Source organism: Cydia strobilella, chromosome 9 (assembly GCF_947568885.1).
Source record: "Cydia strobilella chromosome 9, ilCydStro3.1, whole genome shotgun sequence".
NCBI classification, from domain to species: domain Eukaryota; kingdom Metazoa; phylum Arthropoda; class Insecta; order Lepidoptera; family Tortricidae; genus Cydia; species Cydia strobilella.
The window spans coordinates 10,536,343-10,542,209 of record NC_086049.1 but is presented as its reverse complement, the minus strand read 5'-3'; the positions used below and the strand labels follow the sequence as shown (position 1 = coordinate 10,542,209).

The 5,867-nt window shown below is 37.0% G+C and overlaps 1 non-coding gene across 1 annotated transcript; it reads right to left on the bottom strand.

The window, feature by feature from the left end:
- Nucleotides 1-5,556: 5,556 nt before the first annotated feature.
- Nucleotides 5,557-5,629, bottom strand: Trnay-aua (transfer RNA tyrosine (anticodon AUA)). Its single transcript has one exon. It is a non-coding gene; the product is annotated as a tRNA-Tyr (tRNA).
- Nucleotides 5,630-5,867: the final 238 nt, after the last annotated feature.

Below are 5,867 nucleotides of genomic sequence, written 5' to 3'. Positions count from 1 at the left end.
TGTAATACAAAATTACCATTTTTAGCAATCCAAACTTTACGAAATTTACAAATAAAACCGACAAAATCAGTACTTTACGCACGTTTACCTAAACGTCCATCAGAAAAAAACATTACAAATTTAGTTTTTTTTATTATTATTTAAATGGCAAGATGAGAAGACGTGCTAATAGAAACCAGTACTTGTTATTTCTATTACGTAAGAAAAGGTGTACAATTTCACAGACTAAATCTATCAATTTTACATTTTTGCGACTAAAATCGATACCGGGCTCTTAAGTAATTATAACTACATAATATATGAGAGCTTAGTATCCATTTTTAGGGTTCCGTACCCAAAGGATAAAAACGGAACTTACTATTACTAAGACTTCGCTGTCTGTCGTGAACCGTGATAGCTAGACAGTTGAAAGTTTCACAGATAATGTATTTCTGTTGCCGCTATAACAACAAATACTAAAAACAGAATAAAATAAATATTTAAGGGGGCTCCCATACAACAAACGTGATTTTTTTGCCGTTTTTATAGATAATGGTACGGAACCCTTCGTGCGCGAGTCCGACTCGCACTTGACCGGTTTTGTATTATGCACGATCTTGTTTCTAATTGTTGTATGGGAAGGTGTAATTCGGCCAAGCTTGCCAGGGACTTAATTCTCTCTTGCTTTTGTTGATTACAAATCAATCATACAAATGAAATAAATATTGTAAAAATAAAAATAAATAGATATACTAACCGCGAGTACCTACTTAATGCTTGAATAATTTAAACTATTAACCGTTTAAACAAACGTAACTGTGTAAATGTAGGTAAATTATTATATATTTTTACAGTAAGCAGCTTTTTCTTTCTAAGCCTTAAACTCAAGAGATATTTCTAGCGAGGCTTACGAATGACTAATGAATGAGAAAGAAATGGCGGGATCAAGGAGCGAGCGGAAAACTCATTGAAACGAGAATGCACTTTTTATTGTTATAAATCTATGAGCTTGTGTTTTCCAACTTTGAAGCGTGATTGCTGATTGCGGTCATATTTTAATCAGAACTATTTGGTAACTTATCTATTCAATAGGTTGCAATAGCATTTTGTGATATCGTTCATGTTAACGTAACAGTCTCTACAAAATTGGCACTGACACCGATTGAAAACGGTAAATTATGTACCTACCAGAAGATGTTGCAGAAGGATATCATAATTAATTTAAATTACCGCTGCAATTAAATCACGCCATCGATACGATAGACGTAGAGATAACTAGGATTTTTTTTTTCTTTTTTTTTTACATGTCAAATTCCTAATTAGGAAATACCTAATTAAGATAATGGGAAATTTAATAGGTCCTTATTTCATTGTAATTATTAATTATACTATAATATCTAAATAAGTACCTACTTATGTCAGCAACTTCAGTCAACATAATTTTTAAGAAAAAAAAACCGACTTCAATGGGGGATGCCGCTGAAAGTTCACTTATTGTTTGATGGTGCACTCTTAGGTTCCAGACAATGACATGAAAAAGACAGCATCTTTTGCCTAATTATGTAGAAAAGGAGGTAAAACCATGCACCCACTTTTCTAGTAGCATTTCGTTTTTCTAAGGGTCGCAGTTCTAACCTAACCTAACCTACTTTTCTGATAGCATTTCGTTTCTGTAAGGGTCACAGCTCTAACCTAACCTAACCTAACCTACTTTTCTGATAGCAGTTCTGTTCTGTGAGAATCGCAGTTCAAAACCCACCCACCCACTTAACCCACTTTTCTAGTAGCATTTCCGGGTCCGGGTCTGGGTCCGGATCCGAGTCCGGGTCCGTGTCCGGCTGTCCGGGTCCAAGTTTGGGTCAGAGTTCGGTCCGGGTCCGGGTCCGAGTTGGGGTCCATGTCCAGACTCGGGTCCGGGTCCGAGTCCGGGTCCAAGTTTGGGTCTGGATCCATAAGGAAGAGAACAAATCGCCACACGTGAACTATGTGTCATTGAAGAGTTCCATTCTGATCATCATCAGCAGTTCGACTTCATCAAATGTCCCTTTTTTAAATGTAAATGCTGGATTTGTTGATGAAAATACAAAAATCACTATATGTATGCCTTACAATTTGAGGAGATCCCTCGGTTCCTCGTGGGTCTTATCATCAGAACTCGAGCTTGACAAAAATATGTCTTAAAAACTTAAGTTGCTTTACAAACATAAAGACGAGGACAAATCGCCAAACGTAAACTATGCGTCATTAAAGAGTTCCATTCTGATCATCATCAGCAGTTCCACTTCATCAAATGTCACTTTTTAAAATGGAAATGCTGGATTTGTTGATAAAAATACAAAAATAACTATATGTATGCCTTTCACATTTGAGGAGTTTCCTCGATTCCTCATGGATCCCATCATCAGAACTCGAGCTTGACAAAAATGTTTCTTGAAAACCTAACTTGCTTAACAAACATAACGAAGAGGACAAATCGCCAAACGTGAACTATGCGTCATTGAAGAGTTCCGTTCTGATCATCATCAGCAGATCCACTTCATCAAATGTCACTTTTTTAAATGTAAGTGCTTGATTTGTTGATGAAAATACTAAAATCACTATATGTATGCCTTTAACATTTGAGGAGTTCCCTCGATTCCTCATGGATCCCATCATCAGAACTGCTTTTTGACAAAAACGGGACCAATCTGTATGTATATACTTACAATCAAAAAAATAATTTTCAAAATCGGTCCAGACATGACGGAGTTATGGAGTAACAAACATTAAAAAAAAACACAAAAAACAAAAAAAAACAAAAAAAAAACATACAACCGAATTGAGAACCTCCTCCTTTGAAATCTTGAAGTCGTTTAAAAACAAAATAGGTACCTACTCACATGATAAACAGATAATAGCGAGATATCCATATAGGTAAATTATTTCAGTTATTTCTACAGATTTACCTATGTTAAAGCAATACCTTTTAATCTTAGTTGTAATGCCGCTTTATTTAAGATAATAGTTATCAAATGTACATCTTTCACGCTATAATAGACAATACCTAGTTATTGAATCAAAGTTGGAACTGGAGTATATTTTGTAGTATTCGTGCGCTGGACAGTCTATTTCCGTTGTGCCTTCCTAACACGGACGTGTTTGCTTAAGTTTAAATATGCTGTTTAACAACCGATGTTCTGTTGATTATTAATGCAGATACTAGACTTATATTGACCGGAATATAGACTGTGATTACCTTTTGTATTATTTATGAGCTCCCGATATTTCGACGCAGAAACACACACACGCACGCAGCGATAGTCTAGTGAAACTAACCGTGAATCATTCAAAACTCTAATTAATGAAGATAGTTATAATTAGCACCCAGAACTATCTGCGGGTGTCAGTATTTCTGGTACGATGCTAATTAGAATGAGGGTAGTTCTCCTCACGCTTGACTCGATTCGCGTGGTATTTAGTTATGCTAGTCGCGCTAATGGCGAATCCGACCTGTGACAGACGGGTATGTAAGTATTTTTCCCCTCACCAGCGCGGAAAGCCGTCTTTTATCCTTTAAAACAAGCGGGTAAAAACGCATTTTATCCACTAGTGGGGAAAGTAATTTGACCTTGGAGCGTGTTTAAGTAGTTTTTGACAGATAACAAAACGTAAAACGCTAATAATAGTGGTTCGTTCGATATTAATTATCATTAAGTAAATAAATGGTTTGAGAATTTAATAAAAAATACCAAATTTAGCTTTATTTAATGATTTCAAGTCATACACCTTAAAATTCCATAAGAAACATTTGTTTTTTATAATGATGTTGAATATAATTCTGAACGCACAAGTTGAGTCGATGCAATTTCAAAACGCATCGTCAGAAATTTCAACACTGTCAACAAAATTTTTACTTTTATTGATGATGATTATAAATAATGTGTACAAACAAAGACTTATTTTTATGAGCTGCTTTTTAGGTATAGTTGCATCAAGTTTCTGTAAATACTTGTCAGAATTGTATTCTTTTTTGGAACTATTTTGTTTTTAGGCCTAACTAGTTCTAGAAAACAGATGCACCTCAATCATTTCCCTATCAATTTAACCGCTCTAAAGGCTTATGCCTAAGCGAACGTGTTGAATTGTTGATCTACCTGTCAGAACAAGCAATTTAAAATTTAGGCTGAACGAGAATTACTAGCCTTTGCTACAGCGTTACTGCCTCGACCATTCCACTAGTTTCAAAGAGAATTTTGGGCGTACCTATAGTTTTTTCTGTAGGCACGAGAAATTCGTGGCATTTTTGAACGGTAAATTACTTAGGATTTACGTTTGTTTCCCGAGCCACGGTCCGGTACACTGGGCGGATACGCCATAGTAGGTACAGCCAGCATCCATACGGCTCGCCTGATGGTAAGCAGTCTCCGTAGCCTATGTACGCCTACAGCTCCAGAGGAGACCCTAACAATCCGCACCCTGGTTGAGCTTTAGCAACCTTACTTACCGGCAGGAACACAACACTATAAGTAGGGATAATTGTTCTATATAAGTATACACTCAGGAACATATTGATTTGTAAAGCTATTAGAAAACGCTTAATACTTTTGACGCGTATACCTAGTCACATTTTGAGACACACGGAATAAATGTAAACAAAGGCGTGGCCGGTGACAAAAACAAAAAAAATTGCAGCATTCAAGTTACTTAGAAATATTTTTATATTCAAGTACAGAAATGATGACTTTGTTAAAAGGAAACTAAATTTTAACAAAAAACATTTTGTTATATTAATAGAAAATAAAAAGCTGCTTTTGTCGGGTAGTTTATTGCACTGGTATCACTATGGAGATTCACTCGGGCGACCAAGTTGCGCGATTTAAGCCAATTTTTCAAAAAGTGAGAGGTTATCAAGTGAATCGTTTGTTTTGTAAGTATGCTACTTAGCTTGGTCTAACTCTTTTTTTTTTGGCATAAACTCTACATATTAACATGAGTCCCTGCACAATAACATCATGCAGTCGCAGCAGCTTGAAGTCAAAGTCAATGCCTCCCAGGCGTATTATTAGCTAGCCATACACGCACGGATTTGCCCGTCGGATCTGCCTGAAAGATGTGTCTGGCGGACACATCCGTCAATGTGTGGCGAGAAATAGACACAGAGATGGGCAGCAGACGGGCATCCGGCGGACAAATTTGTGTCTATTTCTCGCCACACATTGACGGATGTGTCCGCCAGACACATCTTTCAGGCAGATCCAACGGGCAAATCCGTGCGTGTATGGCTAGCTATTGACAGATCGGTATCGTATCGCTGTGACATCTTTTAAGCATTATTCGAATTGGGCCGTACGTACTCGCGGGCGTATTGACATTATTCTTCCAAGTTGAAAATTGAAAATGAAAATTGTCGGTGCGGTGCGTGTAAAACAAAAGGTTATTTTTAAGTTAAAGTTTTCGGTTGCTATGAAAATGTATTTTTGTAAACTCTCCAGGCATATTTAAGTTTGAATGCTTTGAAACAATCCTATTCAGGCCTAATAATTTTGGTTACCTACAATTACCTTAAGGTTAGAATAAATTTAAAAGTGGAAAAATTACTGCCTTGGGTGAGACTTGAATTCACGGCCTCTGGATCTATACTCCAGCGCTCTGCCAACTGAGCCACCAAGACCTCATCCATAGTCAGCAAATCTTCCCACTATATGAGTCTAGGGGACCCTAGCGACATCTACCGTAAAAGCGTTACACTTCTTAAACGGCCACCGGAGTTCCAAGTCATATTGGAAATTCACCAGTTACGATGTGCTACCCATTCTAAACAAATTTTTAACAAGCAGAAACGTCTGCGAACGGTCTCACTAGACTTATATTGACCGGGATATAGACCGTGATTACCTTTTGTATTATTT